Raw genomic sequence first — 22,296 nt, forward strand, 5'->3', positions numbered from 1 at the left:
TGTGTCCTGTTTAAAAAAAGAAGAAGCCAATAACATGGAATGATAAAGATAGTAAAAAGCAGTGAGGAGGGAGAAAACTGCACTGCCCATCACACCTGCCCATCCTCAACATCCAGACCCCCAGTCTGAAAATAAAAAATTAAATATTTTCTATGGAAGAAGGGCTGTGCATAAGAGAAGTAGGTTATGTTGTTGTGTTTTTATTCATGACAGAACACGGAGATGTTCCCCAAGTTCTCTGAGACATTTTGTTCAAGGCTAGATGAGATGGAAGACTGTCTGTGGGCCATCACAGTAGATACCACAGAGATTATCACGACATGCCACAGAAAAAAAGGAACTAAGGCTAAGTAATAGTAAAAATTCACAAAGTACTATAACAAATCGCCTGTGCAAATTCTTTTCATTTTTGATTGGAATATTTCCATTCGATTTCACTTGATGTCATCCTATAATGTGGTTCTTTGTAGCTCAGTTGGCAGAGCATGGTGCTCGTAATGTAGGGTAGTGGGTGTGATTCCTGTGACCCCCCCATACGTAAAATGAATGCACACATGACTGTAAGTCGCTTTGGATAAAAGGGCCTGCTAAATGGCATATACAGTACATTTGGAAAGGATTCAGACACCTTCCCTTTTTCCACATTTTGTTACGTTACAGCGGTCTAAGGCACTGCATCTCAGAGCTAGAGGCGTCACTACAGGCATCTTGGTTCAAATCCAGGCTGTATCACAACTGGCCGTGATTGGGAGTCCCATTGGATGGAGCACAATTGGCCCAGCGTCGTCTGGGTTTGGCAGGTGTAGGCTGTCATTGTAAATAACAATTTGTTCTTAACTGACTTGCCTAGTTAAATGAAGGTAAAAAAAACTATTATGAAATGGATCAAATAATTTTTTCCCCTCATCAATCTACACACAATACCCCATAATGACAAAGCGAAAAAACATATTTGTAGAATTTTTTGCTAATTAATTAAAAATGAAAAACAGAAATACCTTATTTACATAAGTATTCAGACCCTTTGCTTTGAGACTCGAAATTGATCATCCTTGAGATGTTTCTACAACGAGATTGGAGTCTATCTGTGGTAAATTCAATTGATTGGGCATCATTTGGAAAAGGCACACACCTGTCCATATAAGGTCCCAGAGTTAGTGCATGTCAGAGAAAAAAACAAGCTATGAGGACGAAGGAATTGTGTTCCGAGACAGGATTGTGTCGAGGCTCTGATCTGGGGAAGGGTACCAAAAAATGTCTGCAGCATTAAAGGTCCCTAAGAACACAGTGGCCACCATTATTCTTAAATTGAAGAAGTTTGGAACCACTAAAACTCTTCCTACATCTGGCTACCCGTCAAAACTGAGCAATCGGGTGAGAAGGGCCTTGGTCAGGGAGGTGACCAAGAACCTGATGGTCACTCTGACAGGGCTCCAGAGATCCTCTGTGGAGATGGGAGAACCTTCCAGAAGGACAACCATCTCTACAGCACTCCACCAATCAGACCTTTATGGTAGAGTGGCCAGATGGAAGCCACTCCTCAGTAAAAAGCACATGACAGCCCACTTGGAGTTTGCCAAAAGGCACCTAAAGGACTCTCAGACCATGAGAAACAAGATTCTCTGGTCTAATGAAACCAAGATTGAACTCTTCGGCCTGAATGCAAAGTATCACGTCTGGAGAAAACCTAGCAACATCCTGAAGGTGAAGCATGGTGGTGGTGTGGGGATGATTTCCAGCAGCAGGGACTGGGAAACGAGCCAGGATCGAGGGAAAGATGAACGGAAAAAAGTACAAAGAGATCCTTGATGAAAACCTGCTCCAGAGCGCTCAGGACCTCAGACTGGGGCAAAGGTTCACCTTCCAACAGGACAACGACCCTAAGCACACAGCCAAGACAACACAGGAGTGGCTTGAGGAGAAGTCTCTGAATGTCCTTGAGTGGCCCAGCCAGAGCGCGGACTTGAACAAGATTGAACATCTCTGGAGACACCTGAAAATAGCTGTGCAGCGACACTCCCCAACCATCCTGACAGAGCTTGAGAGAATCTGTAGAGAAGAATGGGAGAAACTCCCCAAATACAGGTGTGCGAAGCTTGTAGCGTCACACCCAAGAAGACTCAAGGCTGTAATCGCTGCCATAGGTGCTTCAACAAAGTCCTGAGTAAAGGGTCTGAATACTTATGTAAATGTGATATTTCAGTTTTGTATTTTTTTTTTACATTTGCAAAAATGTATAAAAACCTGTTTTTGCTTTGTCATTGTGGAGTATTGAGTGTAGATTGATGAGGGGAAAAAACGATTTAATCCATTTTAGATGAAGGCTGTAATGTAACAAACTGTGGAAAAAGTCAAGGTGTCTGAATACTTTCCGAATGCGCTGTATATCCTTTCTGTCCTTCAGGGTTTGTACGTAAGCACAGTTTATAGAAAGTGAATTAATTGATATTATTTGAAATTAGCCATGTGTATACTAGGGCTCCCGAGTGGCTCAGCATCTCAGCGTCACTACAGACCCTGGTTCAATTCCAGGCTGTATCACAATCTGCCATGATTGGGAGTCCCATAGAGCGGGCACAATTGCCCCAGCGTTGTCCAGGTTAGGGTTTGGCCGTCATTGTAATTCATTTGTTAATAACTGACTAGCCTAGTTAAATAAAGGTTAAATTAAAAATGATGAACTAATATAAAAAATATTATAATTATGCAACATTTGAGTTGTATTGTATTTATAAGTAGTTTATAATGAAGTCTAATGATACAGTACATTTGGAGAGGAGCAGGAATAGGTTGCTAAAGCCACTGCTCCTTTAAGGGTGGTGTTAGCGGCAGAGAGTAGGAGTGTCGCCTCTGCTGAGTTCTCGGGAGCAAGGGGATTCCGAGAATAAACAATTCGTCAGACTCGACTACAGGTCGCAGAGCCTGATTACTTCGATCCAAATCCGAAGCGTTTTGAAACAAATCTACCATTTGGTATTCATTTTTCATCATTAATGCGCGTTAGAGAAATGCGACCTTTTTACTGAGACTATCGGATGGATTTCCTCCTGTCGAATAATGATGCGGCTTTTCGGTTGAGTGGGGTCCACTGCCAGCCAGCGGTGTAGACAAACCCAAGCAGGTAGGCTACGTGCCGAGCTAAATGTACAGAATAGGCTGTGAAATTATTATGAGTCTGTAAAATCCGCAAGCGCACAAACGGGGTGTGTGTCATGGATTTAACATGTTTACACGATGTTTTCATGGATTGAATTATGTTTTTCTCTCGAGCCCGAGTCTATGGGCGCATACTGGTTATAGCGGTGTGGACGCTGCGTAAAGAAATCGGAATAAATCAGCCAGTGCTGTGGTGGTAGTGTCGTTTCCATTTTGTTAAATGGCATCAACGATACATTACAGCTAGTTTGAGTTGATTTCCTTCTCAACCCCCCCCATCCCTCAAAAAAAAAAACGCATCACCGCACGTAAACATTTCATATATAATATTTGCCATAGCAAGAGCCAATGTTTTTGTCGCCAAAAATTAATGCCTCAAACATGAATCATTTAGCTTGCTCGTGCTGGCTACTTTGTTATTCCGTATTTTTGTCACATTGTTGCATTGTCGTTACAGTGTTGTTACAGTGTGAAATTGTTGTTACAGTGTTTGTTGTTACGGTGTTTCAATTGTTGCACTGTCCTCACTGTAGTCTAGTTTACGTATAAAAATTATACAAAATGATAGGCCACAGATATCTGTTCAGTTTAACCTGCATTAAAATCAGAAATGCTGCATAGTACTAGTAGCCTACTAAGTAACCAGGTGTATAGCCATTACCTGCTGATACAGATAATGAATAGTATTTCTATGAACATTAGTAAATAGGCCCTGTAGGCTATTGATTTTATGACTGTATGACTGTCAGCATCAGCTTGGCTCTTTCGTAATGTACTCCATTGTATCCAAATTAGTCATCATTTCAGAGTTTTGTGTGGTGGAGTTTAGCATTTTAAATGCATTATAATGATTCATATTTAATCTGGATTCATTCTTGCTGAAGATTCTCAAGGAATATTTTGTGCTTCCTTATTCCTTGTCGAAAGTGACACAAATGTTTGGCATTGCATGCCTCAAATGTTCATTCAGCATTGGTACACTGCCTGGAATAATGGACAATAGCAAAATGTACTCACTTTATTTTTAGAGGATTATTCAATACTGTATTCAGTTCATAAACCAGACTGTAAATTAGCCTACACAGCATGTACTGGTGTCATCGTATTACTACTGCTTAATTATTTTATTATTATTGATGGAGTTGTTATCTACATATTATATCGTCTTTATTTTGCTATGGTTTAATTCACAATCTAAGTAGTAGGCTAATGACAATTGACAGGTAGACTGGATTTGAACTATTCCAGGGTTTGGAACAGTGGCTGGTTTGGAGTAATCATCACAAGATGTCGTCTTGCTTCATTTGGCCATGGGATCAGTGGAGATACAACGGGTCAGGGGCTGAAGGTTGGCCGGGGGGAGTCACAGGGGAGCGAGAGGGCAGGAACACACTGTTAGTTCAGGTGTGCTTAGTCTTAGCCACCCTGGCTAAACTTCCCTCCAACAACAAAGCTGTTTACTTTTCATAATTTGGAACACATCAGCACATTCATATGTGTACTAAACGTACTTTTACAGCAAACTTGGGTGGATTAGTCAAATATAGGCCTGAGCTTTGTTGAAGTGAACTTGTCTGACTTTTAAAAAGTTTAAATACTCTGTCTGTCTGGGGGTCTGGCTTTTAGCCCTCCTTTTGTGAAGTGTTTAAGCTGCTTAATTATTTGACCTGATCTTGTACAGGATGTTCAAGGGTAGCTGCGTATAGTGCTCTGTACTGTACTGGAGCCATAGATAACTAAAACCTCCACATTTAACATTGCCTTTCTCTTGAATTATCTATCTTCAGTAATGTGGTGCACATGTTAGCCATCTTCCTCCTTTACTGAGCTAGTGTACTGTACTTTACACAACTTGTTTTGTTGTTGCTATGGGTTGTCTAGGGAGCTACTGATGATGATTGATGTGCAGTATCCCAACACAGAATCAGAAGAAATGTAAATGACAAATATGCTAATTATGTTAGGTCTGCTGAACGGTCACAATACTGGATTCTGGACCCTGGTCTGACCGATCAAGGGTCTGTCTTCTCATGACAATACATTCATCTATACCTGCCCCCCCCTCCCCCCAAATGGTTGCTAAAGTGTTGTTACATTGTTGTTACAGTGTTGTTACAGTGTTACAATTAAAGACAGGCTCCGGAACATTAGCTACTAGTGAGTATATTTTAATCCTCCTGCTTTGTGCTGGATGTGGCAATGTAGTTCATACATGCATAATCTATGAGCAGAATTACTGTTTTGCCAAAATTGAAAGTGACTGTTTTCTGAAAACTGTGCGGTGCCATTTTTCCTACATTTCCCCCCACATGGGCTGTCCCCCTAGAAATTAGAGTTTCAGCCAATGAGCTTCATCCCCTCGCCATTTTCAGTGACAGCTAGCAAGATGCACACACATCAGAGTGAGAGAGAGAGAGCAATGACGTGGTGCACATATCTGGACAGATGTGACGTACTACGCAATTTTCGGCGACCACTTTTGGCTCATGAGCGCTACTTTCAGAACTACTGGCTAAAAAGTATGCAAAGTACTGGAGAATCTCTTTAATGCACTGTCTTTGCTATAGTTTATGTATTAAAATTACACAGAAGGAATATACCCCAATTGGTATATTAAGGATCAAAGAAATAAGCAATTGTAGAGGAAGGTGTTTGTAGGCCTATACTGTTAGAGTGTGTGCATATGCGTGTGTGCATACATCCATTCCTGTGTGTGTGCTTGTGTTGTGTGCTGAGCCACTGAAACGAGCTAGCTGTGTTTGGATTACACTCAGTCTCATGTGTCAGGACAGTGTAAGGTCATTTGTCAACTATCTGCATACTGTAAACTACTGGATATGACAGGTGTCATAGTGTGTCCATGATAGGTCTGTGTAGGCCTTATGAACGTGTGGTCGGAGTCAAGCATTTACTATCAGGCCTTTAGGTTGTTGTAGATGAAATCATAATGCTGATTGTGTTGCAATGACTAACCTCTTAACTGTACAATACCATAGTATGGTCATTCAGTGGCTACTCATTAGACATGTTGCTTGGGTAAAATACACTCTGATCTCTAACAGTAGGCCTAGATGGTGAATTAGTGGAGTTGAATTACATTGTCATGTCGATCATGCTTTCACACCATCACTCCAACTCTCCTAGACTGTCTTCTCCAATCTGGGAGAGGGCGGTAGGGAGGAAGAGAACCAAAGTCAATGGGACTCATTTTGATGACACGGCAGGAGCAGCTAAATGCGTCTTTATTGCTGTGGCTCCTGAAGGCAGGCAGGCAGGGTGGAATGATGAAATGGAGGGATGAAAGATGGAAGGAGGCTAGAGCAGGGAGGAGGCAGTCCCCCTCCCCCTACCCCCCCCCCCCCCCCCCCCCGCATCCTGGCCTTGGGGCACTGACAGGGCCTCTCAATTATCCACACACATTGATTGTTACTGATTGCGATTGCAGTACATTATTTATACTTTGCTGAAATCACTCCCAAAGTGATCCACAGAGAGAGGGAGAGATGCAGGTCAGATAAATGAAGCATGTCACCCACACGAAAACGTTGCACCCCATTTCAGAAACAACAGCTGTGGAACCTAACTGTGCCGATCAATAAAGCAGGGACAACGAGAGAGCAGAACAGTGCTACGTTGTACTATTAAACACATATGCCAAACATAATGTGTGTTGCCATTGTTCTGTATTTTGCCTTACTACTGCTGAAATGTGGATATAAAGCCCAAACCTACAGGGTGATGTGAGTAGACCTAACTGTCTCCTTGGGTTGGTTAGTGTGGTCACAACAGAGGAGTAGGGCAGAGTTGACTTTCTCTCCCTGCTCCTGAAGTAGAGATGGTGGCCTCAGGCTGTGGAGGTACAACAGAAAGCTTATCCTATGTGTGTGGCTGCTGCAGCACTGCCCACTGGGCAGGGAGAAGGTCTCTTCACTCCTTACTTCATCACAAACAGGCCAATTTTACTGGCCAGGTAGAGTGTGGGTGCACTGCAAATTAAACAGGAACAGACACTCATGAATACAATAGAATATACTAGTTGTAACTGTAGTTGTTCTGGGGCAAATTAGGGTTAAGTGCTTTGCTCAAGAGCACATCAACAGATTTTTCAACTTGTCAGTTCAGGTATTCAAACCAGAGACCTTTCAGTTACTGGTCCAGCACTCTAACCGCTAGGCTACCTGCTGCAACACAGAAGAGCACAGCTAGGAGGTTAAAGGTTAGCACAACAAGTCACAAAGTCCGATTAGGATGTCAGAAACACCAGAGGATTCTTGCGGCCTAAGGGGAGTGTTACTCAACTGTCTTATTTTAACCAGGTTATGTGCAGGGACTGAGAGCAGAGCAGATTTCAGAGCTGGGGGAGAGAGAAACTGTCCAGGCTAAGTGAAAATGCCACTCATTGCTGACGAGTCCCTGGCCTTGTGAAGGTTAGTGGCTTGTCTTTGTAAGCTGAGGGATTGATGCATGAGTCTGTCTGGTGAAGAATTCAAAGTCCAAGGCCATCGCAGGCAGGCAGGCGCAGTCTCAGCACAGCGCTCCCTCCCAGCCAGCCTATCACAGGGGCCCTGTCCTTCCCAACTTCTTAGCAGCCTGTCCTTTTGGGACCTTGAAGCAGCCCAGGCAAGGACACAGCGTCTGGTGCAGTAAGCCTGTGCAGGGGGAGGCTTTACGTAACGCTGCCTGCCCGGCTTGCCTCTGCTTTAAACATGGGCATATGTGACTTCCTGACACCACGTAAAGTAGCGCAGAGCAGCACACGTCCCCCCGGCCCCCAGCCTAGCCCCATGGATAAGGAGGGGGCAGAGAGATCCCGGTAACTTTATATCTTTCTCTTTTAAAAGCTTTCGTTTGAAATTAAATTTCCCAAGTAATTAACTAAAGAGGAGTTTTCAGAGTTGATGAATGAATGATTGATATATTGCACAGGAAGACAGGGGAGGGAAGGTGGGGGTGGAGGGGTGCATATACTATATGTGCTGTGGGATTGTGTCTGATTTATTTCCCTCAAGAAGGGCTGCGTTCGGGAAAATTGAAATGGTGTAAAACGTTGTCCCTTGAGTAGTTAGCTGTAATACTCCAAGACCAAGAAAGAGCACCGACCAGAGAGTTCATAGTGCACAGTGTGGCGGTCAATATATGTCAACCCACGCTCACACAGACACAGACACGCACACCTTGTTGTCTGACACTATAGGCAGACTGAAATCTGAGTCATAAGACTTTGCAAGTGAGATGAAAGAACAGAGCTAGGGTCAAGTTCAAAGGGAGTAGGATAATGATGACATCACAGCGACTGTGTGTCTGTTTGTGGTAGTAAGAGCTGCTAGCTGGGATTTCCCCAGTCAGTCAGTCGGTGCTTCTTTCAGACACACATCCTTTATCGTTTTAGTGCTGTGGAAACAACCTGATCCCTTTTGTGTACTGTACTCCCCAACACCTCCACACCACCAACTGTAATTGTATAACTTTTGTGAGCTCTTTTAGGCTTTTAGTGATGAGGCGAGCTGTTGCTGGGCAACAGGGGACCTTGTGCAGGTTGCTGTGCCGTGGGGAGTTTGAGGAGATCTACAGTATAGCCTACTGCACAGACATGCTACTGAGAGATAAATGGACTATGACATAAAACCAGCGAGAATTTCAGCTTCTAGGTAAAAACATTAATCCTAAATGGTTTATTCACCTACTGACTTCATACCAGTAAATGCGTTATTACATTTTGGAGTGATACTTTTATACAAATGTAACATGTTGCCCCTTGCTTTTCAGACGAGAGTTCATATGACGTTACAATATCTTGCCTGAACATGCATTGATGAATAGTATTTTTCAAGTCAAATAAAATGTTATTGGTCGCATACGCATACACTGAGTATACCAAACATTAGGAACACCTTCCTAATATTGAGTTGCATCCCCTTTTGCCGTCAGAACAGCCTCAATTCATCAGGACATGGACTCTACAAGGTGTCGAAAGCATTCCACAGGGATGCTGGCCCATGTTGACTCCAATACTTCCCGCAGTTGTGTCAAGTTGGCTAGATGTCCTTTGGCTGTGGACCATTCTTGATACACATGGGATACTGTTGAACATGAAAATCCCAGCAGCGTTGCAGTTCTTCACACAAACCGGTGCGCCTGGCACCTACTACCAGTGGTGTAGAGTACTTAAGTAAAAATACTTTAAAGTACTACTTAAGTATTTTGGGGGGGGGGTATCTGTACTTTACTTTACTATTTATATTTTTGCCAACCTTTACTTTTGCTTCTCTATATTCCTAAAGAAAATAATGTACTTTTTACTCCATACATTTTCCCTGATACCCAAAAGTACTCCGTTACATTTTGATAGGAAAATGGTCCAATTCACACACTTATCAAGAGAACATCCCTGGTCATCCCTACTGCCTCTGATCTGGCGGAATCACTAAACACAAATGCTTTGTTTGTAAATGATGTCTGAGTGTTGGAGTGTGCCCCTGGCTATCCATCAATAAAAAAGAAAATGGTTCCGTCTGATTTGCTTAATATAAGATATTTGAAATGGTTTATACTTTTCCTTTTGATTTTGATATTTAAGTACATTTGAGAAATTCCATTTACTATTGATACTTAAGTATATTTAAAACCAAATACTTTTAGACTTTCTCAAGTAGTATTTTACTGGATGACTTTCACTTTTACTTGAGCCATTTTCCATTAAGATATCTTTACTTTTACTCAAGTATGACAATTATGTACTTTTTCCACCACTGCCTACTACCATACCCCGTTCAAAGGCACTTATATATTTTCTCTTGTCCATTCACTCTCTGAATGGCACACTTACATAATCCATGTCCCAATTGTCTCAAGGCTTTAAGTTGTCTCCTCCCCTTCATCTACACTGATTGAAGTGGGTTTAATAAGTGACATCAATAAGGGATCATAACTTTGACCTGGATTCACCTGGTCGGTACATTCATTAGTAGAGTAGTGATACTAATGCAGCCGTTGTGTGCATCCCAATCAAGGACTGCTTTTCTGCCTGCCCTGTGTAGCGTGAGAGAGAGAGGAGGGAAGGTGTCTGCAGGCAAGCGCTATGACCTATTACTTAGTGAGAATGGACTGGTGACCAGAAGATTGCTGGCTCATACTCTGCTGTTCTCCTTTGCCCCTGAGCAAAGGCAATTAACCTGGATTTGGCCAGTAAATATCTAGCAGCCCCCCCCCCCCCCCCCCTTCTTCTGAAAAGTAAAATTTTTCAGAAGAAGGAGATGTAATCATGTGACACACTTCACCCAACTTTAACATGACTAAGAGGGGGCGGGGGTGACTGACTGACTGTAGCATGCAAGCAGAGCATGCAGCTGTGGGGGTTGTCCTCCTGTTGGCCAATCAAACCAGTCAAAAGTTGAACATGGTGGAGGTCAACTTGTTAGAGCCAGGCTTCCCCTAGTCTCTACCCCTCGGATGATTCCTGTCATGATCTGAGCTGGAGCAAACGAAATGAAGCCCCACTAGTCCCGCCTGAGCCCTGGGCCCTGCATGCTTTATTGTAATGGCAGCCAATGGCAGGTCAGGCAGGTTTAGTCAACATCTCGATCACTGATCCCAGGGTATGTCAGTTTGAAGGTCAGTCTGTGACTAAAGTGATTCATGTCCTTGCAGGATTCATGTTATTGCAGTTGTCTTGAGTCAGTCCTCTCGGCTACAGCAGCTGTCCCACTCTTTAAACTACCTGCTCCTGCCATACTTCCGCTTTCTTAGATGCTGACTGCTTTTCAGAGTATTTTTACTCAGTCATTATAGTATTTTTGCCCTTCTGATGTATTTGCCATATGTGCTGCCTAGTGAATGGAGCAACCTGATCTCTGTGTTAACACCACATTAACACGTCCCAATGAAACTCTACGATTTCCATGAAGTGTGTAATGATACATTAGGCAGCAATCTCTCACTCACTCAGTATTTCTCCTCTCTTTCATTCTCTCTCTCTCCGCCTCCCTCTCTTTCCCCTCTACCCTTTTCTCTATCTCCACAAATGTTGTTAGTTTGAGGTTATAGGACTTTGGATCAAGGGTTAATTAGATGTTAAGTTCTTTTTATGGAATAAAGTATGCTTTATGAGCTCAACGCATATACAGAGTGGACGGAAAATCTGTATTTTCTAAGGTAATACTTGAGTGATAACAGAATTGGGTAACATAAAGGGGGTATTTTCAGTAGGAACCTAGGTGCTTTTCAGACAGACAGACAGACAGACATTTTAATAGAAGGGTTATCATGTAGGGTTAGTAGCCCATGAGTAACCCTCAGCTTGTATACCTTGTTAGCATGTCAAGATATAGCATTAGCGCTGCACAAACAGACAGCAGCTTGTGCAACTGTATTTACATGTCAGGGAATGGGGCTAGCATTTGAGTAGCTAACGCACATCTCAAGTATGTTTAAATCAGGGACGTGCTCAGGCGAAAAGATTCGTCAAGTGCCTAAATAAATCGGCTTAGACTTTAATGAATTAAATAGTTAACCAATAGCTTAACCAATAGCTACCTGTGCTATCTGCATTGACCCTTTTTGCACTATTTCTTTTGACTCGTCACATATGCTGCTGTTACTGTTTATTATCTATCCGGTTGCCTAGTCTCTTTATCCCTACCTATATGTCCATATCTACCTCAATTACCTGGTACGCCTGCTCATCGTCTCGGTACTGGTACAGTGTGTACGTAGCCAAGTTAGTGTTACGCATTATGTTTTTATTCCTTGTGTTGTCATTTTTTCTTCTATTAATTCTGTTTTGTCTCTCTCTGCATTGTTGTGAATGGCCCGTAAGTAAGTTAGTATACACCTGTAGTTTAACGAAGCACGTGATAAATAAAATGTAATTTCATTTGATCCGTTACTGATGCTAATGTACAGCTTGTGTAACATGGTTCGTCTATACCAGAGCTGTTCTATGTCGGACCTGGTTTTTGTTTCTGCCTGGTAGTTAATTGCAATCACCTGGTGTCCCAGGTCTGAATTAGTCCCTTATTAGAAGGAGAGGACAAAAAACAGAAGTGTTTTGGATCTCCTGGACCGACATTGAACAGTCCTGGTCTACACACACACACACACACGCACACACGCACACACACGCTTGTGTCTTTATGTGGTTTAGCAAAGCCAGGCCTCTCTCTCTCTCTCTCCCTCTCTCTCACCCTCTCTCTCTCTCTCTCTTCCTCTCTCTCCCTCTCTCTGTGTAAGCCACCTGCCGTTCCATTCAGCAGCGTTGACCTTGGTGATTATGAGATCAGGCCTGACCTACACCCCAAAAACAGGTTTAGACTGTTCCACTTACTAACTTTTCCTAGGGAATGTCAACCATCAGAGGCCACATCAACCTATCTGACACACATTCACCCACAAGAGAATAAGGCCATGTTCCTCTGTTCTCACCTGCTAATGTTGCTCATTCACATCAGTTGTGGGTGTCTTGTGTTTTTGTCCAGTGTTTTGAGCCAGGATAGGCCAAGCGTAGGGGAAAGTGAAGCAGTAGCAGGGTTCATGATGATGACTGTGTCTCTGAGGCTACATCAGGTCTGTGTAGTAGCAGCAGCAGCACAGTAGGTCACCATTAACACGCAGAGGCTTAGCACTCTGCCGCTGAAAGTTTAGCGCTGGGTCAACCTGCTCTCTTTGCTTTTAAAGTATAATGTCAGGCAACGGCTAATGCAATTCAGTTCACATGCAACCACATAGAAAATGCGCTGTTGCTTCCACCGGTGTTACTCGGGTGCTTGTCCACACTGGGATGAGACATGGGCTGAACTAGCTGAGGGATTCTAACATATAGCTCTGGGTAAAATCAATAGGTTTGACGAGTTATCGCTGAGTGCTTTGTGAAAACAAAGCTTGTTGCTTGGTACTCTGATTGCCTTTAGAGCAACATGCATGTGTCTCTGGCTGGCATTTGTCCTGCCTCACATTATACCGGTCCTGGATTATCCTAACCATTATCAATTCAAACAGTGTCAGTTTTGTATTTTAGACCGTTGACGTGCCTTGAACTTTGTTCTTGTTTTTAAATATGTTTTATTGCGTTACAGACGTTAAATAACATGCAATCCCTCATGCACTAGTGCCTGTTGGGCAGTGTCCCAATTGGCACCCTATTCCATATTTAGTGCACTGCTTTTTTTTTAAAGCCGTGTGGCTCAGTTGGTAGAGCAGGGTGCTTGCATTGCCAGGGTTGTGGGTTTGATTCCCACGGGGTCTGGTACCAAAAATATGAATGACATAAAATGTCAAATGTAGATCATCCTCAGGGACAAGAGGAGTTGTTGTCATGTTATCTGCTGCTGTTGTCATTACAGCTAACTGAAAACCAAGGCTAATGCAGGGGAGAACTCATGCATGACTGAATGCTGGTTAATGAAGAATTGTGTATGGGTGGTGATACCATGAGCTACAGTGTCAGGCAATACCAATGGTATTACATTGAGGGGCTAGAAATGCTACTAATTATTCTTGTCCGATGGCATGTCATAGCTACCTGTACGGGTGTTAATAAATTAGTAAAAAAGCACTGTTTTAAATAAGGCAAAGGATCCCATTTAACATTCTGAGTAACAGATGAGCAAATGTTCACTTCCGAGCTGAGTAGGGGTGGGGTGGGATGGGTGTGTGTGTGTGCATGCATACGTTAATGCATGCATGTGAATGCAGTAAACTGGCTGGTGTTTGTGCCCTGGCAGCAGTAGGTAGTTGTTTAATGAAGGCGTGGGAGGATTGCTCTTCCTACTGTACATACAGGCCAGGCCAAGCTGATAAGGGTCAACTCTGCTTCAAAGGCCACAGGAGCGAGGTCTTACAAACACTAGCGCTCATGAGGGTAGTCTCTTGTCTCTTTCTTTCTTTGTCTCTCTCGCTACCCCCTCTCTCCTTGTCTCCCTCCCCCACCCCTTTGCGCTCTCTCTCTCTGTCTCCCTTGATCATACTCCGCAGAACTCCTAGCACGGTCTCAGGGAGAAAAAGAAAGAAAGAAAAGTGGGTCAGGGCGACCTATTTTTTCCCACAGTTCACGGAGGCAGAGAGTGGCAGAGTTATCATCAGTTAGACTGTAGAGGAGGGAGGAGAGCCGAGCAGAGCCTGATAGGGAGGCAGGGCCCTGGCTGTCACGAGACACAGGCAGAGGCAGCCACTCAGAACTGGGTCAGCAGCAGAGGCTATGTCTTGTAAACGGCTTGTCATACAGGGTAGAAAAGCTGCAAATGAACCATAGATTATACGCCCCAAGCTGAGCGCTGAGGTCTCTCCTCACCATTCCTCAGCCCTACATCACACAGAGACACACACCACACACACACATACACTACACACCCTACAGAGAAACACACACACACGGAGGGCCTACAGTAGTGTATGAGTCTGTGAAGTCCTGCCACCTCCTATAAGCTCCTCTGTTCCCCCCTTCGTCTCTAGTAATAGCGTTTGATTACTGCAGTCAAAACTGACAAGCTCAAAGCCAAGCCAGTCAAGCCACACACACTCAGAAGAAATGAAGCTCTTTGCATTCTCTTCTTCTGACCTCAGCTTGTTATTTGTCTAAAAATAACCCAGATTTCTCCCAGATCTCTTCCCTCCCTCATCACATTCAGGTAAGGGTATTTACAGTGCAGTTGTCCATGTTCAGTGGTAGGCCTAGCTAGCTCCTGGTGGATGGGTGATTACATCCCCTGTTATGTAATATGTGTATCCTGATAAGTCAAGCACTACACTAATAAGGTGCTATCTAAATGGGTTATTCGGCTGCCCCGTTAGGAGAACCCTTTGAAGAACCCTTTTTGGTTCCAGGTAGAACCTTTTTGGGTTCCATGTAGAACCCCTTTGTGTTCCGTGTAGAACCCATTCCACAGAGGGTTGTACATGGAACCCAAAAGAGTTCTCCCTGGAACCAAAAAGGTTCTACCTTGAACCAAAAAGGGTTATCCTATGGGGATAGCCAAAGAACCCTTTTGGAACCCTTTTTTCTAAGAGCGTAGCATGTGTATGTATGTATACAGTCAGTCAGTGTGTAAGCTAAGCCTTCGTCTGATGTCATCATCTTACATCCAAGGCAATCTCCATTCTACATCGAGGGGCTAAATTATGAAAGCCATTGATGTTATGGGAGATTGACTACTGAGCAACACCAGCCCATGCTGATTCCTCTCACATCCTCATTCGTTTTGGAAGATATTACGATAGTATTGTGTATCGGCAATGATTGCCAGCCATCGACAATGATTGACAGCCATTGTCGATTGTAACGAGGTCGTGATGTAACAGATGATGGTTTTGCCTATTTGAACTTGACTGGCGCCGTAGTCGGATACAAGTGACATTCCGAGTAATTTGCCTATTCCTATTTGCTATAGCCTATTTTAATAAATATGTTAAATACAGAATGCAAGAGGGGAATGTAGGCCAGAGAGAGAATTCCACCAAAGCAGCACAATGTCGGATGCATAGGCCTTATACCCTAAACCTATTCATTTTTTTATATAGGCTATATAACGGACACTCCTTAACTATTGTGTGTCTAGCAGTTTAAAAAAAACGTATATTCCCTTCTATCTCCATTCGATAGGCAATGAATAGTACTTTGAGCTAGGCTACGCTTTCATCATGTATTCATGCATGTATGGCTTTCTCCCGATCAAACAATGAATGAATCCAACGGAGTTCCATCTCAAAAAGTTATTTGAATAGCCTAAAAATGTAAGGTAGCCAGAGGACTTTTAATGAGAGAGGACATACAATATCAATAGCCAATAGAAACATCGAATGACAAGTTTAAAGGGATTATAGCTTATTAAGAAAGAAATGATCTGTGTGGGGCAGAGAAATCTCTCCATGCGAGGTTGAAAACCAAATGGCCCATCCAATCATAAAAGCTTTAAGACAAGTAAAAGTTATGAACAGTAGCCTATTTCCCAAATATTCAAATAGCCTAAGAATGTCCGTCCTAAAGTTGCCACTTTCAAGAAGGAAAGTCAGAGTCTATACTCAATTACAGCTTTATGAGACATTGAACAAACAATAACAAGAGCGGAGGATTAGGCAAATAAACTATTATTATCCAGTTCAGAAGACGGTAGATTTTGCTTCTATCCAGCCCATGCTTTATAACCTAACTCGGCAAGACAGCCTGTTCCTCATTAGTTGACTGTCACTTTGCTTGGTGATGTGCTCGCCAAACAGACACAGACAGACACACTCAAACCTGTTTCATGCTAAAGCTCCACCAGAAAGGAATATTAGAAAATACTGTATTGGCCTGCACTTAGCCTCTGTCCAGGCTTTCAACAATCTTTGGTCATGATTCGTCCAGTTGAATCATGCGATTTTGAGCTATAGCCCAACAGTGATTTTTAGCTGAGTTTTATTTAAAAGATTTCACAGGGGGAAAAAGGTTGGCGAATAGGGGGCGATACCATCAATATCACAATGTTTTATAAGTACATAATCATGATAGTACAAAGGTTGACATCGCCCAAACCTAATACCCATTTAAACCCTGTGAAATACACCACAGTCACTATAAGTTATTGGTATTGACTTCAACACAAATGTATTAATTTACTTGGCATTGTTTATGTCTCCAAAAAGACAAAGCAGGATAAGCAGGGGTTGACTTGACAAAATATTTTCTTAGAAAATAATTGCCTGACTTTGCTGAGCTGGGACCTTGGAATTGAAATCAGGGCTTATCCTTGGATTGGGTTTGTTTATGGACCAATTCAATGTTCAGACAGTCCGGTAGCTCTCATTCATATTTCACTATGTGGAACAGAACTGCTTGTGATGGATCTCCTAGGCATTATAGAAGAGAGGTTCCACACCCCAGTCTGATTTTAGGCTTCTCGTCCTCCACAGTTTGAGAATACTTTTGTCATATTGAAATTTGTGATTATTAATAAACACAGTAGAGCTAATTTCTCCACTGTTTGTAACTGTTGATAACCGTCCTAGGATAGCTAGTGGTAATTAGATGTTTCACTAACAGCAACCTCATTAAGCAGTGGCACTAACAACACAACATAGAGTCATGTCCTGAGGTGGGGAGCTATACATGGAGTGTGTAGTGTAGGATTATCTTCTAACTCTCTCTCTCTCTCTCACATGCGCACACACACACACACACACACTGCTCTGTGAAGTAGTCTAGCCTCCCTTTGCTTGTTATTCCTAGCCTCTGAACTTATCTCGGTAAGAGAGCACCTTCCACTAATTGAGGAGTCTGTCTGTTGCTCATGTCACCAAACAAGAGTCCCTGAGGACACTCATATGTCACTGTGTGTCTGTCTACATGTGTTGTGTGTGTGTGTCATGTGCGTGGCATTTGTGTGTTTTTCTATATTTGTGTGAAGGTGAAACATACTGAGCAGTAAACCAGTTAGATCCAGAGCTGGGCCTGGCCTGGTCTCTCCAGCCAGTACCAGAGCAGTGTTTAGTGAGGGGGCTACAGCCGCCATGGTGCCTCTAGCAAATGGTTTCCAGCAGGCCTGCCTGCGTATGACATGTGATAACATTACAGTCATGAAAGGTCAGGCATGAAGGGAGCTGCAGGGGAGAGGGCTGGGCCGGTGGTGCGGAGGGGGGCTAGGCCTGTCTCTCTCTGCTGCTCCCCCTAGTACACCCCTCAACACAGACCTGGCACACACACACACTGATTCACGCACACACACAACACTGAGATTCCTGGAAGTTGTATTAGCCTTAAAGGCGAAAGGTCCACCCTGCATTTCCTTCTAGTTCACATATTGAAACAGCATCTCTTGGTGCAGTGTAAATATTAGCTCTATTCCATGAAGCTGGCTGACCTGCACTGTGCATCATGTTGAAAGGGAGCAGTGCTCTGCCTCTGTGTGCTTTACAGTGGCTTAGGTTGAGTTTCCAGCCCAGGTGAAAGTAGCAGTAATGACTGGCTAGTATGACAGTACAGAATGAGAGGAGGACTTTGTTCAGTGAACCTTGGTGTAGGGATGTGTACGGTTGTTTGAATATGCGAACGGACGTTAGTATTCAAATACTTAAAAAATTTGATTTAACCTTTATTTAACTAGACAAGTCGGTTAAGAACAAATTCTTATTTACAATGGCAGCCTACTGGGGAACAGTGGGTTAACTGCCTTGTTCAGGGGCAGAACGACAGATTTTTACCTTGTCAGCTCGGGGATTCAATCTAGCAACCTTTCGGTTACTGGCCCAACGCTCTAACCACTAGGCCACCTGCCGCCCCAATACTAGTGTGAGTATTCATTTTTGCGGCCAAAAAAATGTATAGGCTTATTTTAACACTGAAAATACTTTTTGTAAATTAAAATAAAATATTCATGTGACGTAATTACATACAAGGAATACCATGATCAATTTAATAAATAAAACTTTCCAATGTAGTTTTTATCACTTGTGCCCCCCATAAAAAAAGACTGGTAGCTGTCTGGTAGTCTTCATGTGTGAAGCTTGTTGTTTATGTTGGCCAATCAAAGCGGCTCAATTTGTAGCAAGTGTAGTGAGAGTTCACTAATGCAATGCAAGATGGAATAACATTACAGAATTAAAAGTTAGCTGAAGGAGTAGGCTACAATTAGCAACCAACAAAATATGGCCTCAATTAGCCTAGCTAGCAAGCTTCTCTTGGCTACTCCAGTCAAGATAGGCACTGTTATATGGTATGATAAATAACATAGTGGCTGTTACAAGTTAGGTAGTCTTGGCTGTCTGCCTCCCTCTGCTCGCTCCCATCTCACTGGCACCTCCCCAGCTGCACTAATAGAGCGCAAGCCTCAGCCTCACCCTTGCACAGCAGTGCTCAATATCCGGATACCCGCCAAAAATGTATGATACTATTCTAATAGTGAAATTATTTTAAATCCCCATCCCTACCATGGTGTTGTTTACCCATGTAAATGTCACATTTCTTCACCATGACCTGCCAGTCACCATGGTTAGCCTGTTCATATCGACTGCCAACTGTTTAGAGGCTTCTCCCCTTCCTAAGTTAGTTAGAGAGGCAACCTCTTCAGCTGATGATTCAACACAAAGCTGTCAGATATCTAAAAGAGAGAGCAATGCGATGTTTGTTGGGAGAACCAGTACAAAGTCCTTGTGCCAACAGTCTGGAAGTGAAGGGGGGAAAACAGTCTGGGATTTCCTGGTTGGTACCCAGCTAACAACAAATGTTCCCACAACTTTAGAGAACGTTCCCTTAAGAGTGTCATTAGGTCAAGGTTTTCATAGGAATGTTCCTGTGATGTGCAAGTAATGTTTCCAAGAGACTATTCCCTTAATGTAAAATAGAACTTATTCAGAACCTGGTTTGCCATGTTCTCGGATCATAAGATATTCATTCATGTGGGGGCAGCAGGTAGCCTAGTGGTTAGAGCGTTGGATCTTGCAACCGAAAGGTTGCAAGATCAAATCCCTGAGTTAACAAGGTAAAAATCTGTTATCTGTTATTTTATAAAAGAGAGAGCGCACACTTTTATAAAAGAAGAGCTTGCTTCTATGTAAATGTTGTTGTACAATAAAATAAGTCCTAAATGGAAGGAATTGTTTGTCATTTGTAGCCCCATGAAATCAGCTAAAACAAGCTTAACATACAGTGTTTATCAACTTACTTATTTGACACCCTTAGATATACTGTACACTGAGTGTACAAAATATTAGGAACACCTCCTCTTTCCATGACATAGACTGACCAGGTGAATGCAGGTGAAAGGTATAATCCCTTATTGATGTCACTTGTTAAATCCACTTTAAGTCCATGAATTTGTTTTTACCAATCTAACTACAGAACAATATAATGGTAATAATTTATTTGAATGATAAATCTCTATTGCACCTATTATACAGGTGAATGAATATTATTTAATAGGAGTGCGTGCATGCATTGAAAAATTCAATGCATACACACAAGTGACATCAATAAGGGATAGAGTTGCACATTTTGGGGAATATTCAGAGGTGGAAACTTTCCGTGGGAAGTAACGGGAATATATGGGAATTAACGGAAATATAAGCAAACTAATATTAATACCATTTAAATGTAAATGTTTTTTGCATTGGATATATTAACCATATCATATGGAGACAGAAACATAAACCCTTTTACCTTATCATAAGTAGACATAATTGCAAATGATTAAATCCTTCCAATAGAAAAAAATAAAAAAAAGTTCAGAATTTAACTTTAATTAAATGAGTTGACTCTTCACATGGGATGATTTCACTGAACAACAAAGGGGAATATTGAATGAGCCTTCAGCTCATCTGCAATGTAGAGACCGGTGTGTCTGTTGTCCCTTGTGTCTGTGCTCTTGTAGAATACGGGTTGAGGGGTGGATATGATGTAGTTAATTATTCCTTGCCCACGAACATTCAACCACCCATCAGAGATGATTACAATACAGTCTGCTTTCTCTATGATTTGCTTGACCTTCACTTGAACTCTGTTGAACTCTGCATCCAACAAATGAGTAGATAAAGCATGTCTGGTTGGAGGGGTGTATGCTGGACGAAGAACATTTAGAAATCTCTTCCGATACACATTGCCTGTGAGCATCAGAGGTGAACCAGTTGCATACACAGCTCGATCAAGACATTCATCTGCATTTCTCTGACTACGTTCCTCCATTGAGTCAAAAAAACTTCTGATTCCAGGAGGACGATGAGCTGTTGCTATCGATAAGGTGTCTGATTCATCATTTTCACCTCAAATAGAAGTAGAGGGACTTTTGTCAGAGGTTTCTTGTTGTGAGCGCTGAGGGAACTTTATGCACTTGGCCAGATGATTCTGCATCTTTGTTACATTCTTCACATATGATTTGGCACACTATTTGCAAATGTACACAGCTTTTCCTTCTACGTGCCTGTGGCATTTTCCTGTAAAGATTAGAAGAAAAAAAATCAGTCAAACAAATACAATTCCATGTACAAATAAATAGTTAAGCAGTTAGATTAAACAACTCCTTTGTAATAAATGTTTTAAAATGAAACATGTATGGAAAGAGATTAATTAACACTCCTCAGTTAGTAGGCTCAAGTAAGCTAAAACCCACATGGTAGCAAAAACTAACTAGCAGAAATTGTTAACAAGTTAGAAATGATTTAAACACACTTTGCTGTAGGCTACTATTTACTAGTTAACAAAAAAACATGTGTCATAAAATATATTCACCCCACCCAGTATTGTAATACAAACTTACCAGAAAGCATGTAGTCCTTGGTTCAGACACATATAGTAGTGTGGGCTCAATAGCATCTCATTAGTGTACAAGATCTTGAGAATCAGCTGTACATGTGATGGAAGAGTGCACTGTGCATGCAGAGGGTTGCAATTCCATTGAATTGGGGATAGTTTAACCAAAATATGCCACAAGACCTAGAATTGCCTTATGTGTATCCCACAAAAAAGTTTCACTGTTATAAGCTAACTTTTTTGATGAATTTAAGCTAAATTCCCCAAATTCCTGGGCCTAACTTCCCATTGAAAAAATTCCTAGTGTACCTAATGTTTTGTACACTCAGTGTACAGTATGTCTAAGGGTGTCAAATAAGTTGAAAAGCCTGTATGTTAAAAGCACTGTGTGTGTGTGTGTGTGTGTGTGTGTGTGTGTGTGTGTGTGTGTGTGTGTGTGTGTGTGTGTGTGTGTGTGTGTGTGTGTGTGTGTGAGTATCCCTAACTTTGGCAAAAGACAAAAAGAGCTGGGAATCAGTGAATCAGTGGATCAGTGGTTCACCAATCAGGGTGTTGATGGGCTTGGCAACAGTAACAGGGCATGATGTGTAATGTAACACATTTTTTGGGGGAAACGTTTCCTTGGCACCATCAAGCGACCCCCTGACAACTGATACACAGAAATGTTCTTGCAAAGTTCCCATGAAACGTGTCAAGAGCATTAATATCTTATATTCTGAGAACATGGCAATCATGTTCTGTGTATGTTTAGTGAGGTGTTGTTGGAATATCAAATCAAATCAAATTAAATGAATATGTCACATGCTACGTAAACAACAGGTGTAGACTAACAGTGAATTGCTTACTTCCCAACAATGCAGGAAAAAATATAAATGATAGAAAAATAGAAAAATAATAACACAAGGATTAAATACACAATGGTTAATGATAAC

The 22,296-nt window shown here is 42.3% G+C and overlaps 1 protein-coding gene across 1 annotated transcript in view; it reads left to right on the forward strand.

Annotated features, from left to right (window-relative positions):
• Nucleotides 1-2,820: 2,820 nt before the first annotated feature.
• Nucleotides 2,821-22,296, forward strand: part of LOC129817490 (nuclear receptor-interacting protein 1-like) — a 62,699-nt gene continuing 43,223 nt past the window's right edge. Inside the window, exon 1 of the mRNA XM_055872771.1 lies at nucleotides 2,821-3,121. The gene's annotated coding sequence lies outside the window, so the exon portion shown is untranslated. The remainder of the gene's footprint in view (nucleotides 3,122-22,296) is intronic.

The sequence above is a fragment of the Salvelinus fontinalis genome, chromosome 2, assembly GCF_029448725.1.
Source record: "Salvelinus fontinalis isolate EN_2023a chromosome 2, ASM2944872v1, whole genome shotgun sequence".
In the NCBI taxonomy this organism is placed as follows: domain Eukaryota; kingdom Metazoa; phylum Chordata; class Actinopteri; order Salmoniformes; family Salmonidae; genus Salvelinus; species Salvelinus fontinalis.